The 23,647-nt window shown below is 37.3% G+C and overlaps 1 long non-coding RNA gene across 3 annotated transcripts; it reads left to right on the top strand.

Annotated features, from left to right (window-relative positions):
• Positions 1,178 to 15,971, top strand: LOC110400796. 3 transcript variants are annotated; one of them, XR_002440083.1, is made up of 4 exons: positions 1,178 to 1,228; positions 7,978 to 8,066; positions 8,631 to 8,690; positions 15,039 to 15,971. It is a non-coding gene; the product is annotated as an uncharacterized LOC110400796 (long non-coding RNA). The 3 variants fall into 3 exon arrangements; XR_002440084.1 differs by having other exon boundaries at positions 1,194 to 1,228; positions 7,960 to 8,066; XR_002440085.1 differs by lacking the exon at positions 1,178 to 1,228 and adding an exon at positions 3,273 to 3,443.

Raw genomic sequence — 23,647 nt, 5'->3', positions numbered from 1 at the left:
GTTGTTTACATAGTTAACCCTTACATTCTTTAAACATACAATACACTGATATTCCTAGGGCTTTAATAAAACCACCAAACAAAGACTACTTGCCAGCTGTGGGTCGGAGGTCAGGGGGAACACACGGTCATTACACGTGAGGTACTGTGTAAAGCCCTATGTAAGCAGCTATAATTGGGAGAGAAGTATTTTCTGCAGATATAGGAAACAAAACTCTGATCCCTCCATAAAGGTTTGGTGCCTGGGGACTGACTGTAGAAAAGAAACTTTATGTTTGATCCTACTATGATACATGGCATGGAGAAATAGAAATCCTGAGTTAAACCTAGTGGTGAACAGCTGTGAGAGTTTCATCTGCTTAGAATTTTTTTCTCTAATGTCTATGCATGGAAATTACTTTGGGCTGTCATAATTTTCTTGCTCAGGCTCATGCTTAACTGAGAGGATTAAGATGTCAGGTCTGTATAAAGTTGTGCTGACCTTGTAGCTGCAGTTAAATCCCTTCTCTCCTTTGTTTTCTGGCTCATTCACTCCAATAGAATGTCAAATTTATTAGGAGCAATAAGTAGCTGAAAATTTAGGAAGAAGATTCTTGAGAATTGCAAAATTGAGATTTAACGTATCTTCAGGTGGATAACTCACCTGAAAGAAAATGAAAATATTCTAAAAATTGGATAATCCTTATTCTGAATAAATTAACATTTGCTTCGACAAGGGTCTTATTCAGCACTCCCAGATAACACCCAGATCCTCTTGGTTTGACATGAGCAAGGAATGTGGGACAGGTGGAGTATGAGAGAGGCAGGTCAAGGGTTGGTAATCCACTTGCCGCAATGGTGGCTGCAGAGGAGGATTTCCCAGTTTAGATTCTTCAATCTGTGTTAAGCACCTGTATGTTCAGGAATCCATGAATGATAAGGACTTTCTCAGTTTCCAAATACAACTATCTGCTGCTATAAATGTTAAATTTTCCTTGGTATTAAGTACATCTGGCAAGTACTCCCGAGCTATGTTGCTTTTCTGTAGTGGAAATGCTAAGTCACAGCTTGAAGCAGTGATTGAGCACCTGGTGAGAAGGCAGGGCCAACCCAGGGGAGCACAGGTGCAAGCAATGTACCTGAGTGACCAGAAGGATCCTGGCTCCACCCTTCCCAGGCCTCATTTAAGGGTTGGCAAATGGAGATCTGGGAATTCCTGTATGCCTATGGACCTTCTTGGCCTTCTGAAGGTAAGCAGTTTCTTTTCCTTATTTCTGTATCTTCTGTTGTTGTGTCTGAGTGGAGTCTTACTCACTGTGGCCTGAGGTCTTGCTGCCCTGCTGTCTTGTGCTTTCAATCGCATTACAGCTTCCAAAGACAGTGGTTGAATGAGAATGGGAATGTATATGTTTTATGTTGCTTCCTCTCTTTGGTTGAGGGGTGGAGACTACAATAGTCTCTTTTAAAGGCAGACAACAGCTCAGTATTAGCTATGAGATGCTGCTCTTTCATTACAATTATTACGTATGTATGTGGATAAGTGTGCTTCACATGCCTTTGCAGTGCGCATTTCTTTAGGGCATATAGTTATTTGCTAATTCCATAAATCATCTAGGTGGACCCTTTTCAGCGGTGCCTAGGGACAGAAAAAGGGCCAATGGACGTGAACTGTCCACATTCTAGTTTTATTTGAACATTCAGAACTTCTTTACTGTGAGTGTGACAGAGTATTGGTATAGGCTGCCCAGAGAGACTGTGGGGTCTCATATGGAGGTATTCAAGAGCTGTCTGGATACTTCCCTGTGTGACTTGCTGTAGAGAACTGCTTTAGGAGGGGGTTGGACTGGATGATCTCTAGAGGTTCTTTTCAACCCCTGGGTTTCTGTGATTCTGTGAGTTTTTGCAACAGTTTTGACTGGTTGTTGATGTTGATGAGTTGTTGGGTGTTTTTCTAGTTAATTGACTACAGATTTCTATCAAAATCAGTTGCTTGTTTATGCATATCCCTATATCTTGTAACATAGAAACTGTGTCTTGTTTTTGTTTTTATCTGTAATTGTCTGTTACTGGAACCTTCATAAGGATAAAACTGTTTGGAAAGGCTTGTGTATGTATTATTTAGTAAAAGCATTTTTGATGTCTCTTAGAAGATAGCTAACAAAGTACTTCAGAATCGCCAAATAAGCTTGTTAAGAGGGATTGGACTGCAACCCTTCACTCTTGTCTGAAAGCCAGTTAATCTATGTCTGTCTGTATTTTTTTTTTTTTTAGTCTAGTCATACTGGATGTCATATTGCTGTTGTGCAAGCCAGATATCACGAACTCCATCAACCCAGTCTGAGTGACTAATAGTTATCAATAGCAGCTAACTTCAGATGTTTTGAAGTAAATGCTTTAAGTAAATGCACAACAGTGTGTTGTTTTTAGATTCAGGAGAGCTTCAAGATTCATGAGGTCAGACTAGATTCTAAGCATATTGATGCTGTGGATTTTTAGATTGCAGGAACTGTACTCATCTATGCATTGGAGTAGATCATTCTAAACGGATGCCCCTTATGCTATTTGTGTGTGGAGGTTTCATAAGACTGAAAAGGCTTTCTTTGGAAGTCAGGGTTTTTTCCCTAACAGTGATGTATTGGTGCGTTGACACTTCTTGGGAGTGATTTCTAAATAACCACTGGTAAGCTAATGAATGTAGGATACAGAGTAGTTCTGAGTTCTGATTTCTATTCTGTGCTTGTCAGAATGCTCTCCTGCTTATTTATACTGATATCCTTAATGTGCACTACAACTTACTAGATGGAACTGGGACCTTGTGTGAGTGCTGATCCATTGTAGTAAGAGTTGAAAATGTTTTCTGGCTCCAGATTTCTAGGAGTTTCATCTAATTATTGAAGTGTTGTTCTTATAATTTACTTTTGATTTAATGTCATTTAACCATTTATAAATCATGGTAAGAAAGTAAATTTTCTTTATGGTGTTAAATCATGGTAAGAAAGTAAATTTTCTTTATGGTGTTTTCACTGAGGAAGGCACACAATGAAACTTTACAATAATAAATAATGCTAGGGAGTGGTTTTGCAAAGTCCATTGAAATAAAATGAAAAACTAGTTGTACTGTGAATTCTAGCTTGGTATTCCGATGAATCTCAAATTCCATACAAAATCTGTTTACTAGTAAACGGACTTAACCTGTATATAGGTAAATGGACTTAACTACAATAATGGACTTTAAAATACAGCATCATGTACAATATTATTGAGTGATTCAGAAATGATTTAACTTTTCTTTTGCAGAAAAGAAAATTGATGGATGTTAAGGCACTAGCCAAATTTGTGATGTTCTACCTGGAGAATGATCATATGGTGGTTCTATAGTATTTGCAAGTTATATTGTGTTGTAGCGGAATTTGCTAGGACTACAGTGAAGCTGCACTAGAATGAGTGGTAAAAACAATGTTCAAGGTGAGAAAAAAGGACGGCCATATGGAAAGGGAAGTTCAACATGAAACGTGTGCTTTTAGTATAGGCAAAAATGCTGAAGCTCATAAGGAATTGGTTGAGATAATGCACAGTTTTCTAGTTTTTTTTTTTCTGAAGACACTGTTTGGTGAATAGAGAGTCTTGATTTACTTTCATGAATCTGTTATTGATCTTCTCAGTGCCCTTGGTTTAAAGTATTTTTATCTTTCCTTTTCTATTTCTACCTTCCCTTGTCTTGAATAACTATCCAGCATACTATCTCAATGCACAATATGGTTGTTTAGTGTGTTGTTTTCCAATTTGTTTGGATAACACAGAGCATATGGGAACTCCAGTATATGCAGAACATGAGGTTTAGCATGATACGCTTTTCTTAAAACTGATATTTTCTCTGAGTTGAAAGAGGGAAATACTTTAAGACCAAATCAGTCTATGGAAACCTTTTCCTGGCTTAGGATTTACAGAAAGCTGTGAATGAGGAGGGAAAAGATTACATCACGTTGAATTTCTATAACATAGGAACTATGTAGAAGAAATCTTAGAAAAATCATATAGCTGATAAAATAATTAAAAAATCATAATATCTACTTACGTTCCTACCTGCAGAAGCTGCTCAGCATCCTAGTTAGGACATCTGAGAAGCATTGAGCCATGTAGCCTAGGAAAGAGGAAATTTGTAAAAATGTTTGGCCCCAATAAGACTTGTTATTGGGAGATACTATCTTAGCAAAGTCAATAAAACTGAAGGTTTGGTGGAGACCTCAGTGGCAGCTCATATGAATATCCTGGCGCATTTGCTGAAATCATGCGTGGCAGATGAGCAGTTTTTATGTCCCTACTAACACACAACTACTACGCACACAGTAAAGATTTCACTGTGTATTTGCTGTAACCCCAGCTACAATTCCAAAACTAGTAGAGACCAAAAGGAGAGAGACAACTGAGCTGACTGGGGATCATTCCAGGAGTTACTCTTGGTAAACAGCTCAAGCAACATACCTGGATGTGTGTAAGAACAGCATGGTATGTGTGTAAAACTGTCCACATGCAAAATAAAAAGGACAAACCTTTCAACAGTGATCATTTGTTTGCTTTGTTTTGTATATGGATTGTTAAAAAAAATCTTCATATTACCATTGACAGGTACTTATTTTTGTTCTCCTAACAAGCAAAGAGTACAGAGAGCTGTAGAGGCTAAAAGACCTTCTGAAGTCCGGATGTCTTACAAAATAGTGAATGCCAGTAGACCGTAGAAGTTCCCAAAGGGCTTTCTGAACCCAGCTCATTAAATCTTTAACACTAGCAAAAGCTACAGAGTAAAGGTCAGCTAAGAGTTTCTTTCTTTTTATACTTGGGGAAAAAAAGAGTAGGTGGGTCATCTGTGTCAATGAATTAGTAACTTGAGAATAACGCAGTATATTTGATCTGTACTGTACTTGAGTATCCTGTTGCTAACAGGCGTTGTTATAGTTGAGGGTGACATAGCTCTGGACCAGGCTGCCCAGAGAGGTTGTGGAGTTTTCTTCTCTGGAGATATTCAGGATATTCAGAACCTGCCTGGATGCATTTTTGTGTGTGACCTGCTGTAGGGAATGTGCATTAGCAGGACTAGAGGGTCTCCTATGGTTCTGTGATTCTGTAACCAGGTAGTGGTACACTCTTAAATAAAACACTTGAATTTAGACCATGCCCTTATAAAGCCTGAGTAAAGTATTTGGTTTTTGTTTTGTTGTTTGCTTTCTTCTGTTGGTTTTCACTTTTTTGCTTGTTTTATAAAGGTACTTAAATATCTGTGCTCAGGACTCAGTGCTTGACTCAAGAGGTTCGGTCTGGAAAAGGTCCTTCCCATGGAAAAAAATCATTGTCTATATGCTTGTTATAGTTCTGAAATGTCTCTTTAAAGCAGCTATACTAAGTTTCCTCCAGCCTGAGATCTCTCTGGGGGCAAGCAAAAAGCAAATGCCTTGTCAAAGCATTTCTGCTTGTAAGATCCAGTTCCTGAATGCCATGTGGTGGTAATAATGAAGTATATCAACTTGAATAGAGCCAAGCCAAACTTACATCCTTGTAAACTTTACTGAAGCAAATCGGTTAACACTGATGAAAGTTTTGCTATTTATCTATTAGCCAACCTACAGCAACACAGTCAATATTTGAAGTAGTGTAGAGCAGTATCCAGTGGTTCTAAGCTCTAGAACAGAAGGCATTCTTTGCTCCATTGTCTTCAAACACTTTTCCAGGTTGGAGAAACTGCTGAAGATTGATCAGGAATGCCACTCGTGACCCTCTTTTCCAATTATGATATACAGAAGTTATGAAATAGCAGATTATCTGTGCTTAAAGTAAACATCATTTCTTTGGTTTAATGCCCTTAATCATTTTTCTATTTTTCTTGTTGCTTTTCTAATTTTAGACTAGAAAAAGCAGGAAGAATAAACCAGAAAAAAAGTAGCTTGAAAGGATTGAATACACTCTCTTCTGCTGACTTCTGAGGTTTACAGTAAAAAGCATACAGGTCCCAGCTAGCGCAGTTCAAAAGTTGACTGAAAATTAATTTAAAATGAGCTCAAAATTACTTGTCAGTGCACATAGGTGACTTGTATACTCAGATATTTCAAGAGAATGACTTTTAAATTAAGTTGTGAAGAAAAATCATCTACAGTGATGTTTTCGTTAGGAAAGGATACAACAGTCTGCAAAGCTTGCAGCAGTGATGGGTTGTTAACATAATCCAAGCACAGGTATGAATGGTACTTGTGTTACCTTGCTGCCTGGGAGGGTTACTCAGTGGCTGCTGAGTTCCCAGTAGCTGAGCACAATCTGCTGCTGTTTCATGAGTTAATCTCATGAAAGCTGAGCTGAGGATGTCTGTGCCACGCTGGAGTTGTAGGCATGCACTCAGAAGAATGATTGTGCTACCAGTATACGTAGCCAGTCTTCTTAGGGACTTAAAGATGCAACATAAAGTAAATACAAGAAAAACTGTATGGAGTACAGCGGGCTCTGGTAAAGAGGTATACTTATGTATGCCTTGATTTGGACAAGGTTTCTATAGCTGTGGTATATCTGGTTTCACTGCTGTCACATCTTTACCATGTCACAGTTTTCTTCCTTATGAAGCATCCCCTTTAAGCTTCTCTGAAATAGTCACCAAGTACTGGCTTTAAAAGTAATGAGGGAGCGTTGAAGCAACGGAAACACTGCAATTTAGGAAGAAAACGTGGTTAACTTCAGGGTGTTTTTTTTTTTTACTGGGATGTCAAGCTTCCCGAAGAAGTCTATGCATTAGAACTATTTGATTTCTTGCAAATTATTTTTTCTTCTTTTGTGAGGGTTAGCATTGCAAGCGCACTTATGGTGTTGTTTTTCCCTTTTTGCTTAAATGTTTGAATCTTTCACTCTGGGGAAAATAAATATATGTCTTCTGGTGAAAACTGGCCTGTTTGCTTTCAAGAGATCCAAGTGGGTGACAGCTGGGGGAATATCAATGAGCAGTACAATGTGCTATTGTAATGTTAAAGATGGAGTGGGGTGGAGGGAGTGTTTGCATTCACAGTCTGTTTACAAGTGAAACATACCACGTTTTTGGAGGTTGTCTTTTCTACTGAGAGGCTTTTTTCCACTGTTTTGCTATTCCAGAGATTAATTCTATGATAAAGCAATGAGAAATTTAACTAAGTTTTTTTAAATCTTTTCACTGGGACTTAAATGCCCAGGTAAAACATGGAAGCTAGTAAATGAGGGAGATGAGTTTCTCTGCAGTATGAAATATTTATAAATTAGAACATATGTTTTTTAACTTTGTTGCTGAGTGTGGGCTAGTGTTATTTGATAAGGTATATATTTTTCTGCCAGATTATAGCTGCATCAGTAAAGCAGTAGAAGAAAGGAATTCTAGAATCGTTAGAGTTGGAAGGGACCTCTGAAGGCCATCTAGTCCAACTCCTCTGCAATGAACGGGGACACCACAGCTAGATCAGGTTGTCCAGGGCCTTATCCAGCCTCGCCTTGAAAGTCTCTAGGGACAGGGCATCAACCACATCACTAGGCAACCTGTTCCAGTGCCTCCTTTTACACTCTTAGTGTAAAAGATTTTTCTCCTTATATCTAAGCTAAATATACCCTCTTTAAGCTTGAAGCCATTTCCCTTTGTTGTATCACCACAGACCCTGCTTAAGAGTCCATCCCTTTCTTTTCTGTAGTTCCCCTTTAGATACTGAAAGGCAGCTACCAGGTCACCTTGCAGCCTTCTATTCTCCAGGCTGAACAGCCCCAGCTCTCTCAGCCTGTCCTCATAGGAGAGGTGCAAGGAAATATACCATTTATTTACAGCTGTGCTTGTATCAAGTATATTTGAAGATGAAATTAATATTCTACCTATACGTTCCTAATTTGATAGTGTACTTTGGTGAGGGAAAAGTGTTGTTTTTGTGGAAATTGTTTACTGTCCACATTGGACATGTGGTAGAGCAATTTTAATTCTAATGATTTTCTTCAGGTCTTCATTTCCTTTCAGGGGTACCTGTGTAATATGAGCAAAGTGTAAAGCCTCTTGGTAGATGAGCTGTGTCTTATTTTGAGAATCATCAAGATCAGATAATACAAGTAAGTCTTGTATTAATTGTTTTCCATCTAATTGTATTCAATCACTGGAAATGCATTCTTCAGGTGTTTTGTAAGTCTGAGTCTTATTGATTCCTTTGACATGGTACATAAACTTTGAACAGCAATAGGAAAAAAGGCCAACAGAATTGGCAATCTGACTGATACATAAATCCTGGCCTAAAGATGCTTAATCTCAGAACCCTTTGAAACAGTTTTCCAAGTTATCTTATTCAGTTAACCTTAAGCAAGTTCAGTTTTTAAGGTACCCAACTTGAAGCTTAAATACAATGCCCGGACTGTGAAGTGACAACTGGCAACTGAGTGGAGGCCTACTTTTCTCACCTGCATCACTACAGTCTATGCAGATGTCATTGTTAGGATCTCCACTGCTATAGAAAAAAGGCAAGGAGTTTCTCATGCATTTTTCAAGTTAAAAGTAGCATGAAAATCAAAGGGATGTGCTTTGGTCTGACCTGAATGAAGCTGAGTCCTTGAACCTTTCTTCTCAAGGGTATCAGTTCTATGCTTCTCACTAGAGGAGTTCTTAAATGTTTCTTTCTGTAGCGATGCTGAACAACTTTAGAAGAAAAGGAGGCACTAACGAGGGAACCTCAGAGCACAGCGGTAAGGAACTTTAGTCAGACCTCATGTCTTTGCTTGCTACTTCCTCACTATTCTTCTTGAAGCCTCAAGTATTCTCTTGTGAAGTATCTCTTCAACTGAAATGCTAAGATTTCTGGAGCAACAAGACAACCTCAAATTTACGTGAAACTAGGAAAACGAATCCAATTAAATCCTGTCTTCGTTTTGAACTCAGTCAGTTCACCAGTAAATACATGCTCATTATTAAGCCTCATTATCTTCATAGAAGATGTAATTGGATTTTTATACACCTGTTCACTAAAGATGGCTCAATGATAGTTCCTGAACGAACACAGACATTCCATAAGGAATCCAGGTATGTTACTCACTGAACTCACTACACTTTCATTTTCACTGGAACTGCAGACTGGTCAAAGAAGCCAGCTATTTTCCTTTCTGGAATTGGAAACAACCCTTTCTGCAATTTACTGCATTGTGCCAAAATGGCATGCAGTGGTTCAGAGTTTAAAACAAACATTTTATAAATGTGCTTATCTACTTTAAGTATCTTGATTCTAACTTAACCAAGTAGAAAAACATCCATTCTTTGATAGAAGAGATTTTTGGGAAAAGTCATAAGTACTTCTCACATGAAATTTTCTTTTAGAAAGTTATGTTATAAATCACATTATCTCTGAAAAAAGAACAACTTATTTTTAAAAATCAAAGACCTCTAATTGTATCTTTAGTTCCCAATTATTTAAAAACTTTAGGTAATTCAACTTACCGAGTCTTTTGTTGAAAGAATAGAGTAGAAGCATATGCAACTTGTTTCTTAAGCTCATTACTGACTCTGGGTTTTCCACATGTGGGATAACAATGGAAAATCCAATGCATAATGCCACATTAAGATAGGATTATGCCATGCAGCCATTCAACATCCATGGCTGTCCAAACTCTCAGTGCAGTCAGTGTTTGTCACACGTCTATATGTCTTTCACTGATGTGTTCTTAGGTACAATTAGTCTGAAGAAATGGGGAGAGGAAAAGCTCTGTTTAATTCTTCTGTAGGACCCTGGTAACCAAGCATTCACTGCAAGCAAGCATTGCAGCTCTCCTCCTGAGTATCAATTGCATGCCTCAGTGCTGCAAATCTGTTGTCTTCTTCCAGGGACATGGTGTCTCCAACAGTGGAGATCTTTACACACTCAGCAGCTTAGTCAGAAATAAGCCTAAGAGAAAGCTACTTCGAAAACATGGTCCTTCAAGTGATCTTAGCTGAAATGAAGGAAGATAATCTCTTCCATTTAATGTGTGTTGTGCCTTCAATTAAAGAAACGTATGAAAAGTACCTGTGACCTTGGCTGATATAGCTGCAAGAACCAACTGCAAGAGAGGAAAGAATAAAGCCAAGGGCAATCTAAACTGCTTTTCACTATATAGTGCTGACAGCAACGGGAAAAAAAATTATCTCCTAGACAAAATCAATGATCTTGAAAATCATCATAGAAGATCTAATCTGGAGTCCTCCTGTTATAGTTGCAATTGGGACACTGCTGATGCTTTGGAGTTTCTGGGCAGAAGTCTTCACTCTGCAACCTGATTGTTCACCCAATTTTCATGTATCAGGAGGAAAAAAAACAAATCTTCATATTTTCCCACCCTGATTTCTTAAATGACAGAATGAAAAACTGCAAATTACCTATAGTTAAACTAATTTTTTTGTTCCTCTCCTGCACTGCCCTGCTCTGCAAAAATTTGTCTGAGTTAATTTGAAGGATGAAAATATGCTAGAAGGAAAAAAAAGAAAAAACCAACAACCCTCCAGTTACTTAGAAAGCTAACATCCTTTGCTTGTATAGTGGTTTTGACAGAATGGATTTGAGGAACAAAATTATCATTTATATATTGATTTGCTAAGGATTAATAAAATTATTTTTCCATTAAAAGCAGGTGAAAAATGTAGAGGAAGAGAATTAACAGCCTCATCAATTGATTTTTGAAGAATGCAAATACTTCCAATAATTTATTTGTTTATGAGAGCTTGCTTTACTTACTGTTAATTTTTTCTCTCATATTTTCCAGTAAGTTTAACCAGGAACCTCTGTTCTAAAAAGTAATCTTAAGTAATAATTCGTTTCTTGTTCTGTCCTCTTGATAAAGATTTTCTTAACTCCTACAATCTGACTGTGGAAGATCTACATCTATCCACCTTTATTAGTACTTTTACACTGTAGAGACAGAGGAATAATTATCAGTCCTTTGACATGATATTTTCTCTAACAGTGTATCTGTAGAATTTTTCAAGATCTTATTAATAATTGTCAGTATGGGAACTGCTGCTGGAAAAGCTTGGGACCATTCACAGAAGTAATGGCAGCATGGGCAGCTCTTTCAGCACATTTTTCTTGTGCCAAGACGATGAATTAGCTGGTAAAGCATAGAGACTTTTTTAACTGTAAGCAATTGTTTTAATGAAATCTCAAACTGTGAAAAATTGCCATTGAAGTTAATCAAAGGATCTTACAAAAGTAAGACCTAAAGGATCTGACTTGAGAGTAATTTATGGCTTCAGTCTGTCTACACAAGATGACCTTGTATTTTTCTGAAGATTGTCTTTATAATCTAAATGTGCTGCTACATCTTTAAGAATCCAGAATTAGTGCGGACTGTAGAAAGATATTTGGGTTATCTCAGAAACAGATTCATAAGACAAAACATTTTGTTTCATTATAAAAGTAAATACTAAGCAGGGCAGAAATTCAGCATATATCTAAAGACAAATAGTCGTCATATTGTTGCAATTACTTCATCTTGGGACAAGGATAATCCTCTATTAAGTTGGAGCCATTTTTGAAAAGTGTAGTTTCTTTGACTTTAGTTGAAAGGGCGAGTAATCTATGTAATCTTTTGAAATTGATGTTCACATAATATAGTGGTGTGAGCAGATAGCTAAACTTTTCAGTTATCAAATGTGGAATAGTAGTTCAAATGCGATGCAGATGCTTTTTAGTTTTAGAAATTTAAGTGTTGGCAGTAATTTTGCTTAGCCAAGCTGGCTGGTTCACTCAAAGAGCATCACCTATGGTCTTGAAATGCCTTTTGATGTTTAGTAATGCTAGAAGTCATGGAAAGGCTTACTATTTGAGACTATTAAACCAACTACTTCAGCATCATTGTGACTGGCGGAATTTAGTGATATTTAAATGTGGGCCTATTTCTTGTGGAAACATTTTTTTATTTGATTTTGCATAGTAACGGATATCAGATTTTTTTAAAAACGTGATTGTGAGTAAAAAAATTCTGCTCAAATGGTTATTTACAGACTTGTCACAAAGTTTTCAGCAGTATGAATTAGGAAGCTTCTGTTGTTCAGTGAATTAGAAATAATATATGAAATGGTATGGTAGAGAAGGGGGTTGGAAGAGAAAAGTAGCAAGCAGCGTAGATGTGTTCTGACACTTGTGAATATATATGAAGGTATAAAGGCATGGCATGTGCCACCTCTACAAACATTCTATTTATGAACGACATCCTTACAATTGAGTATTGGTACTAAATTTTCTTGCCTCCAAATTTGAAGTTTGTGCTGCAGTTGTAACTGATGACCTTAACATGGTAAGGAAGAATAATAATAACACATCTTCCATCCTAATTGTGAACTTCAAGTCCTGGAGGTGAGAGTATGTTCTGCTTCTGTTGTTAGAGAACAGAAGACAAACCAAATGAATAAAGCTTAAACATTTATTGCTTAATTCATTTAATATATGACACACCAGTTTGATATTTGAAGATGAGAAAAATTACTTGAAAGGATTTTTGTGCTGAACATTCATCTTTAGCTCTGACATATACATCAACTATAGCTTTTGAGTGATAACTTAAGACTAAGCAGTGAATAGTGTAATTGGCATATACAAAACTGTGGAGAAATTGAAACTTGCTACAGGTGAGTTAATATATGTTTAAACAGCATTACTGTAACTGCCTGGAAGTTGGTATCAAAGTATTACCAGAGCCTAGATTTGATAGGTGACATTCTTCATCAGTGAGTACAAGAAGCTGATGTGAATACAGAGGTAAGAAGGAAGAAGGGAAATTCTTCTGTTCCTCAAAAACTGTAGAGAACGTAAAACTATCAACTCGATGAAGAACTAAAATGCCCTTTGCCCTCCTTTCAGTTCCTGCTTCTTAAGGGCCAGCAGGCAAGTATGACCCCAGACTCTCGCTAGTGGATTTTATATGTATAAAATATATATAACGTGTGTATATTTTCTTTCCAGTTCTTTTCATTATTTCAACTGAATCCAGGGTGTTTAAGACTCAGTGAATATAACAAAGGGGTATTTAGTGTTAGGGAAGGGAATGAGTTGGTGAAAATGAATAGGGTTGGTCAAATGTCCTTTACCTTCAGCAGTATGACTGGACAGAACTGATCAACAGCTGCAATTGTCAGCTAAGTGCTGAAACTCCTTCCTTTGTGAAGGAAAACGAAAAGAACATGGATGACTTCAATTAACCATCTGTTTCAAATAGATTATTCCAGTAAGAGCTGAAATCTGGTAACTGTTGTCTATGCAGTTGTGCAATATGTAGTGACTGAGACTGGTTATTTCAGTCCAGTTGCAGATGAACAGTTTCTCACATGACAAAAAGCACTGGTGTTGAGAGATTTGTGTCCCTAAAATGTAAGAGATGTACATAAAGCTGAAATTTCCTGTTTTTGCTACTTAAAATGGCAGGAAAATATGGGGCTGGCTGCCATGGTATCAGGGAAGCTTATTTTCTCTTCTGAAGCAAAGCTGCTTCTGTGAAGAAACATTACTTCAACTGATGAGCGTGGAACTCCATATCTTATCTGAAGTTTTCAGAGATTCATGGTTAAACTCAAAAGTAAATTTTCAAACTATAAGCACTCTCCTTGTGTAATTCTAGTAATTTTAGAACATTATTTCTAGGACATTATTTTTCAGGTTTACTTAATCTTGCTGCTACATGAAAAACTTGATTATCAGATGGGGGGAAAAAATCTTTTCCCTGAACTCATAATACTGAAAATCTCATTAGGGACAATACACAAATTCTTGCAAGACTCACAGCATGGCAGTACACTGACCTAGCCAACAACCTGTACTTGAAAGGCTAATCCTATTCACTTTATAGTGTTTGTCTCAGTGGAAGTAGTAACTAAGTATTTCACGGAAGCATGTACATTAGGACTAACATGTGCCTTAAACTTTAAAGGAAGTCAGAGTTTGACACTCATTAAAAAAGAAAGTTAGGCCAGAACTTAAGCGCTGAGTTTCTGCATCAGCTCCTGCTCCAAAAGATTATAAACACAGTGATTAGACATTTTTCATATGATTAAAGCTTTTTATTGCCAGGGATTAATTGCCTTCCATTAGTCTCCACAGACAAAAGATCTTGCTTGGGACTGTAATTTGAAATATAATGACTGCTTTCATGTAACTCATTATATATGGAAACAACACTAAGAGATGTCTCAGTAAAGGAGCCATTGCTGTAAACCTGTTGTCATATAAAAGAGACAGTAAAGTGTAGCAACAATATAAAAAGCTCTGAACTTTGGCATCTTTCTCTGATGCTATGAAGTCCCACTCCCTTTCTTGCTGTGTAATGCCAGTCACTTGAGATCGCTATTCTGCTGGTGTGAGGTATTTTTATCCAGTTGTTCCTTTGTTTTTTTGCATATTTTCCAATGATTAAAATGACAAGTGACTTGTTATATAGCTGAACATCACCTGACATAGGTAAATATCATTTAGTTGTTTCAGTCATTGACAAGAAAAAAACTAATAAGGAAAAAAGTGCTCAAGAAACCATACAGAAGTTGGAAGGAACCTCCTCCACCAAAAGGGATTGATGAAGACTGTTTCGATTTTTTTTATACCTTCTGCTATTTTTTTGGGTATACCTTATATCTGGCTTGAAAAATACTGTATCAACTGAACTTAAGTCTCTGTTGATGTGACTAACCTTGTGACACTAAGCCAGAATTTTTTACACTTAGAAGTTACTCTTCTGTTGTGAAAGTCCTGAGTTCCTTTCAGTTTCAGTCATGACTGTAAACACTTACTGCATAAATTATTTTATGACAGAAACAAGCATTAAGCTTGGCAGCAGAAGATGTATAGTCTGAGATGCCCATATCTGCGCACATTTTTTGTCTGTGAGCTTAATGCCTTTTTTCATCTGACTAGCCTTTTTCTTCTGATACCTTGGCTTTGTATAAAATTAACTCTATTATTCCATATTAACAACTATCATGTGATGGAGATCAGATTCTGATGCTCTATTTCTCTTTTCTTCAGATTTTGACATTTCTGTTGACCTTGTGAAAAAAATAACTAGCTTATCTCTTTGCTCCAGTTCCGCAGTCTGAGGAGTTAAGACAAGAAATGAATGCATGAATGGGAGAGATGGAATGAAAACTGGATCTGCCCATCTATTAAAAGAGTGAAAAACAGTATTTTACATTATTCATTTGAAGGGTTCAATTACTGATATCTTCCCTGTCAATTACTGTCACAAGTTTTTTTTGTTTCTCTAGCAGTGTTCAGATATTCAGCTCATGAAGAATGTACAGAAGCATCTCTTCTTGTAATGTAAAAAGTAGAAACATAGGTTTGTTTCTCTGTGATAATTTCTGTGGTCTGACTCGTATGAGAGGTGTCCTTCAGACTGTCTCTTCTCAGCTCTTCAGAGAAAGGTATAAAATAGAGACAAACATTTGTTGCAGAAACTAAAAAGAAAACTTCCTTTTAATTTCCACTCAGTTTGAGGATGGTGGTACAGATTTTGTATCACCTTTCAGTTTCCCAGTTAACATTTCTTCCCCACCTCATCAGGCAGCTCTGGAAAAATCTTCAACGTAGACAAAGTTTGCTCAACTTCTGATCCCAAGTCAACAAAGCTATTCCTTTGATCCCTGGAACATTCTCACAGCCTACTAAGCTAGGTTTCCAACTTCGTGAGTTAAAATAGAACCCTAATTTAAAAGTCACATATACTGGATACTGCCTAAACCCAGTGTCTATGAAGGACTATTATTGAATGAAAAGTCAGAGACAAACTTTAAAGATCACGTTCTAAATCTAAGTTTACCTTTGGAGGAAATAGCATTTTGTTATGCAAATAGCATCAAGATTAACCTGATCTGTATGCCCAAAGAACATGCAAAGGCTCATTTTATCAGTGTTGGCAAAAGTTTTGCAATAACTGATCCTAAGCAAATATACATTTTTGTATTAATCTGGATTGTACTTTGTGTGAATGACAAAACATAATATTTTTAAAGTTCATCACATTGTACCTTGTGCCACTGAAATATAATCTTCTTCATATTGTTGGCAACAGATAATACTACTTGAGAAAAATTAGGGAAGATTTCTTATTTGTCTTTTATTAACTTATTTGCTTTTTATTTAGTTTGACTAAGTACAAGCCTTATATTTAAAGTCTGTGGCATTCATGGTCACAGCAAAAGCCTCTTAAAGCAATTGGTGGTCTGGCCACATATATTTGATTTCTTAAGTTCCCTTTTCTAAACCCAATGCCCTTTGTCATGGACAATTAACATAACATTAACATTTGCTAATAGGCTAGTTGATATTTCAGTCCAGTGCTTAGCTGCTGTGTATGTGACCTTTTTGGTTCCTCTAGTGTTTTGTGGTGTTCCTCTAAGTTCTCAGCCTGCATTGATGCAATGGCCATCTAAATCAACAGTTTTGTAACTGCACCAGAAGTGTTACAGTAAGTGCTTAATACTTAATGCCCAAGACTTGCTGTTGAGCAGTTGGTTACTATAGAGCATTAGTCAAAGGTTTGTGGTGTTTTTGTTCTTTATTTAAAGAAATCAACAAATCTGTATTTTCTATTGTAATACCTAATTCACCTATAAGGACTCGATTGTACTTTTGCTAGCAGTCATGGGAAGCATATATTTTTAATTGTTAAGTTAGAAGGATATCCACTGTGTTAACAATGATTTGAGCTAGGATATTCACATTGTCTTTGAGCTACTCCTGCTGACTTGCACAAACTGTCAGAGTTCTACTTAGGGGAAATAAAAGCTTTCTTATACTTCAAAGCCTTTTTTTCAAGACAATATCACAGAACTGTTTTGTATCAAAAGCCATGATTTTCTCATTAAAACAGTGGAGGCTCAGGTTGGGTGTTAAGAGAAAGTTCTCCACCAGTGGGTGGTGGGGCTGTGGAACAGGCTCTGCAGGGCAGTGGGCACAGCCTTGAGTTCAGAGGGTGTTTGGATACTGCTCTCACATATAGGGTTTGGATTTTGGAAGTTTCTGAGTGGAGCTGGGAGTCAGACTTGATGATCCTAATGGGTTCTTTGTAAATCAGAATATTCTGTGATTCTAAATTGATAAAGTTGTGTCAGCACATCATTTTTTTAAATTAAGTTTTGTTTCTCATGAAACCTAATTTTCTCCATTCTACAAAATACAGACTTGGTTATTTGGTGGGCATTCATATAATAAAAAGCCCACTGAAAAGAAAAAGCTATGATATCTCTGTTACCTATTAAGACCGGGGTGGAAGCAAATAAACCTTTTCATAAGTTATTTTCTTCAACAGAACAGACCTTGTTGAAGGAATTAAAAACCAAATGTCATAAAATAAAGAATACCCTGTGTTTCTTAATTAGTTATGTTGCTGTGACACAACAAGCAAAGTTCTCTGATAGCCTAGAGTAGGATCACTTTGCTCTCCTATTGAAACAAAGCAGCAATGTAGACGGAATTCCTTAGATTGGCCATTAGCAAAAAATAGTTCTGGCTTCCATGCTTTTGTGTAAATTGATCAAAACATTTGATTGTTAAATACAGAGTACATTTGGAAGCAATTATCCTACAGATCACAGTAGTTTTCCTTGTTTTCTAGAATAGCAGTGTTTTTATACTGTTTTCAGGTAGCCAAATGGATCTTTGACCTGAGCCAGTAAACAGAAGAGTTGCACCTGCTTGTGATTCAAAACCAGGAGCTGGAGGGTTGGATACGCTTCTGATCTTGTTGATTTTTCTGAAGGCTCTGAAAAGTACTGATGTGTACCAGGCAATGAGTGTCAGTAACATTTTAGCCCCAATTAACTGCTACTGATGCTACAAAAAGGCAAATAAATGGAAGCCTCTGCTCTTAACTGACAATGAGCTGTCAGCCACAGGCAACTCTGGCAAGAGAGCTCAGTGCTCTCTGTCAGCAGCCCCCAGCACCCTGGTACAGCAAGAGCCCTACATGTGTGCAGGGCACCAGTGACAGCACCTATTGTGCTCCCTTCTTTTCCTATCCTGCTACAGAGCCTGTGCGTGTATGATGCCCGAGCCTTGTAAAGACAACTTACTACAGAGTAGGAAAGATAATTTTATGGGAGGCCATGGATGAAACCTACACAGCTGTTCTGCAGCTATAAAGTAAGATGTAATTTGACTGTCAGCACAATGCATTGTGGAAAAATAAAATCCCTTCGGGAGGGTGTTTTTTTTTTTCAGACAACATTCCTAATATTTTTGGATCTTTGCACTCAGACATCCACCACTGGGTGGGCCAGGTGTAATCCTGTGATACTCCAAAATGTTCTGTACCAGGGCCCAAAACATTAAGAAAAGACTGATATGTTACAGCTGTGCTCAGGTGCCAGTGATGAAAGTTGTATTGCAAGGCTGCACCTGGGTGATCTCAGAGGTGGGCTGCTTGGTGTACTGGCAATGCATCCAAGGGAGATGGGCTAGAGGTCACAGTCTTTGGAGGAGGTGGGGTGGAGTAAAGCATTTCTGATAACAATGGGTTGCTAAAGATGTAATGCAGAACCTCATTATGAAATGCTTTTCTATCGTGTATATTCATGGTCATAATTTCTATCATGAAATTGATGGGGATGCTGTTGTAATTACCACATGAAATACACACAGATATTATCTTACTGTCTAGGATGCATTAAATAGTAGTCATAGAATCACGGATTGGCTTAAAGTTTGGAAAGGATCTTAAAGATCATTGAGCTCCAACCCCTTGCAGTGGGCCAGAACAAGCTGCCCAGGGCCCCATACAACTTGGTCTTGAACACCACCAGAGATGGATCATCCACAATGTCTCTGGGCAGCCTGTTCCAGAACTTCACTACTCTCCAAGTAAAGAATTTCTGCCCAGTCCATAACCTAAATCTTCCATCTTGTCATATTGCTATCAGACCGTGAAAAATGTTGGTCTCCCTCCTGATTATAAACTCCTTCTAAGTATTGGATGGCTGCAATGATGTCTCTCCCTGAAGTCTTCTCCAAGCTCAACTCCCTCAACTTTTCTTCATAGGAAAGGTGCTCCAGCCCACTGGTCATCTTCCTGGCCTTCCTCTGGACCCTCTCCAACAGCTCCACATCCTTCTTATGCTTGTAATGTCTTTACAATGCAAGCTGTAGGATCTGAGACTAGTGATTTCCATGTCCATACCCCAAAATCTCAGAGCGCTGACTGGGAAAGAAAAGGACTGGAAAAGAGACATGAAGTGCCTCACTGTTACTGTCCTGGTACGGGGTACACATCTCTTTCAACAGTCAGCAGCAGAGTGCTAGTGATCAAGAATAGCAGAATGGGAATGTTATCTGCATCTGGAGAAAGAACAATTCACAACAGTTCAGTTTCATCGGTAGTGGTTTTGAGGGTAGTCAAAAAAATGCAGAACTGGATGTGACTTCTGTGCTTATCATGACCTTGCATTAGTTAGAAAATTCTTCAACTTCATACATGCAGCCATTAATGATTGTAGGAAAGGGAAATGTTGGCCAATAGGTCTCCTTGAGAGGTTTTGGGTTAGGATTCATTAGCATTGGGTAATAATAAATTACAGGATGATTTTAAAGGGGCATCTGAGATCTGAACTACTGGTTATTTCTCTTACAATTCCAGGAACTTACCCTGCCTGTAGCACAGGGGAGTTGGAACTTGATGATCCTTGAGGTCTGTTCCAGCCCAAGCCGTTCTATGATTCTATAATTCTATGGAGTTCAGAATTTCTCCTGTCTAAAGAGGGTGTTCTTGTGAGTTGTCAGAGTTCCTTTTTGCATTCTTCCCTTCTCTCAAGAATTAAGTTCTCACAGTTTCTCATTTATTGATAAATTCTTGAGTAAGCCATTAGGAAAGATCACATAAATGGTTCCAAGATCTTTTAGACTTAACAAAAAAAATGAAATTAGTTATTCTTAAATGGGCTGAACCTTATTTAAGAATCTGTAAACTACAACTGAGTAACATTTTTCAAGCATCATCCGTTTACAAATGGTTGGATGTATCTTAACCAGTTTAAAAATTAGTTTCATGATGACAGATATGAGAAGTCCTTTTGAGATTTACTATGTATTCCAGACCATAAAAACAGACTTGGAAAAAGTGATTCGTCCTTTTAATGCACTGTGTAACTAGCCAAGGCATTCTAGTCTTACGAAAACTCTGTCGTCAGTCTATACTAGTAACCTGCTGAAGTTAAAGTGACTCCAAAGATTTAGATGGATAAGTGAAATAGGAACATTAAAGTTAAGTAGATACTTGTGTAAAGAGAGTGACCTAATTACACTAGTTGCTGCTCTGTTCTTAAGCAAACTGTTTTCAGTTCTGCAGTCTAAACAGTGAGAGGGATGAGTTGCCTTTTTATCAGCCATATTTGAGTATGTGGGTAAATCTAGATCATATTCAGTTCAGCAAGTTGTTAGTGCTTTGCCAAATCTAGGCTTAAATGCAAAAACTATGTACTTGAGAACCCCAGGAAAAACTTGAGAAGCCAACAGAAGAAAAAGGTATTACAATGTGTTCCTCTATAAATATCTGGATAAATCCCACTGTATGATTTGCTTTATTTAAAAAAAAAAAAAACTTAAAAATATCTTAAGTTATTATTCCTTTAGTTTATTTATTATCTCTGTTTCTATTCTGTCAAGAATAGAGTCAGTTCTTAAACCTCAATTTCATTTATTATGCAATCTATAGAAAGTCTGTCTTATAGCCCTCTCTCTAATATTTGGTTGCAGTCACTGCTTAATATTGGAATAAAAGGTACGCTGTTTTTGTTCATCTTTCAGTTGCATGATTTTTCTTCTCATGATTAGGAGGATAAAAGCAATGATTCCTGAAATACGAATTTAATATTAGATTCCTTTATAATGGGTACTTGTGAGTGTTTGCTGTTTTTTGGTTCATTGCACTGTGTAGTCTTTCCTGCAGCTGAGAAATTCTTTGGTCTCCAAAGTGCAAAGAATCCTCTTCTTGAGACTTCAGTGCTGAAGTATGTGATATTTTCTCTTAAAAGAGAAAGTTTTTTAACAGCTAAGAGAACTTCCACTGCTTATTGTGAATGTGGGTTTCGTTGTATATGCTATGATTCCTGGAAGAATTAAATGGAAGGTAGGTCCTTAATGTGATAGTTTTTAATTATTTACAAAGCTGAGTGTTTTTTAATGGGGCTGATGTACCTCTGTTCCAGTCCATTTCCCCTGCCTCTTTCCTTCAAAACTCCACTGATAATGAGGGTATGCTGCTTGTCCAGCAGTAAAACTTCTTTTGCCAGATATCAAACCTTAGTACTGTTTACTGTGATGTGTGTTCAGACTTTACACCTTCCAATTCCTTGTATTTTCTGACGGACAATTTTGCTGACCTATTGAAGAGCTGAGACTCTTTTACCCAGTCCTCAACATTAACAGGAATGAAAAGTACAAAGCTACTTAATTACCTAGTAATGATGCATAACTTGGAAATTGAAGAACACATCTGTTGTATATTTTACTTTGGCTTCAGTCAAATATACAATTCTAGCTGAAGTGTCAAACTTAATTTGCAAAGGGTGGTGCTCTGCATTTCAAGGCTTTATAGCCAAAGAGAAATGTTCCTGTTACTCTATTTCATACAGATCCCTCTCACATAGATTTGTTTGTTTTGGGGAGAAAACACATTAAAAGTATTGGATAGAGAAGAACAGCATCTTAAATTTGAGGAAATAGAGGCACAGTGCATGGTAGCAACCAACAACAAATAGCAGGCTACGTACACAGCTGCAAGGAGAACCAAAGCTTCCGCAATCCCATGTGTGCAATCTCAATATTAAGTCAGCCTGGTAACTGCTGAGGAAGAACATTCCAGGTTAGCTAATTTACCCATATTCTTGTGTTAGGCTTCAGCTGGTTTCAAAACAATTTATGTGTGGATGTTGTGTCCTAACTTGGCTTACAAAAAAAAATGTCAGCACTTGCTGAGGTATATTGAGAATTCAAAGTTTTCTGTCAATTTTGGACAAACATGAATGCATGCAAATATCCATACAGGAACCAGGAAAAAATGCAAAGTGATGTTTTCCACTTACGTCTATGTGGAAAAGAGCATGTTATCCATGTACTCTATACTTTTTAGCTTTTTATTTCATAATAGATGAGGGCTGTTCCAAAAGCAATGCCTCTTATTTTATTGTGTTGGCCCACGACATCAAAAGGCAGATGTTGGTAGTACAGCAGTGGGATTGACTTCCATCTATTCAGATCAAAGAAATGTGCTGTGTGGGCATCATTTTCCTAGCAATGGTACCATCATAGCGGCTATGAAACAGTGGGTCGCCTCTGCTAGTACAGATTTCTAGGAGCATGGCATGTAGTATCTTGCTCATCACTGGTGAAAATGCTTAAGTTGTGGTGAATATTTTGAAAAACAGTGTTTTGTAGTTGAGAACTTGCTCTGTCAAATATTGTTATTGTGCTCCCTGCATCTTGTTGTATTTTCCATGGAAATAAACAGAAGGCGTTACCTTTGGAGCAACCTATGTACAATGTTATTTTTTGCTATGGCTCAATTTGATAATAATTGATGAAGACAATTACTGTAAGATATTTGTATTTTTAGGGAACTATAAAAGTGGGTTAAAATACACGTTTCACCTGTACGTTAATCTTCCAAATAGTAGAGAATGCAGAACAACATTGACAAGAAATCCATGCCCCTAATTTTAAGCAAGCTCTATGGATCAGTGAAAACAAATATATCTAAACAAGACAAAAGTTATTAATAATTAAAAACAAATTCTAGAACACAATTCAGGAGACATTACCATATCCAGACAGTATGATTCATTGCTTATACTGAGTGGTTCAGAATTGCCTGTTGGTTAGAATATACCCTCATTTGTATATTCCAGTATGTCCTAGATGCTTCCGTTCAAGTTCAGCAACAGGAATCTCCATATTTTCTTGGAATAAACATAGGACACTTGTTGATCTCCCTTCATAAACGTCAACAGTCAAAGAATATTACTTCAGATGAGGGAAGAGCATAGAAAGGACTTAGAGCAAACTATCTTACCCTTAAAACCAAACTGAAGGAAATAATTTTGTATTGGAACATTGGAAATGCAGCTTTGAAAGGGTGGTGCACTTCTCTTTCAAGACACCATTTGGATAAAGAAGTTTGCTCCTTGTACAAATGCCAATGTCTGCATGCCTGAGTTCAGTGTCTGACTGAGAAGTAGTTGTTTCAAAACGGTATAATTCCCCAGCATATTTACTTAGTGTTAAGTTAGTATTGACATAAAGGACCTATGCACAGTGCAAGACATTATTTTAACTAGTTGGAAGCTCATCACTTCTCAATGTGTATGTAGAACTTTCAAGCACATGCTTAGATATCTTTTGGGAGATGGAAGCCCCTAGTCTAGAATTTAATTTCTTTTGATCTCTTTTACTAAGGAAGGGGAGTAGGGAGAGGGAGAAAGACTGAGCTATGAAGTAGGAAGAGTAATTGAATGAAGAGGACTTTTAGTAAAGTGAGGAGGTCCTGTCATTATCCAAATGATTGTGGGCAAACTTAATTAATTTATTCCCATGATTTGGGCATAAATTCATGCAAATTGTAAGAGGAGGGTAAAGGAATTCTTTTTCTGAAATGAACTCATCAGTGCAGGAAAGCTCTCAGTGGTAGATTAGTCTAGGAAAATT

Source organism: Numida meleagris, chromosome 1 (genome assembly GCF_002078875.1).
Source record: "Numida meleagris isolate 19003 breed g44 Domestic line chromosome 1, NumMel1.0, whole genome shotgun sequence".
NCBI classification, from domain to species: Eukaryota; Metazoa; Chordata; class Aves; order Galliformes; family Numididae; genus Numida; species Numida meleagris.
The sequence above is the reverse complement of the archived record's forward strand: the minus strand, read 5'-3'. Positions and strand labels throughout refer to the sequence as shown.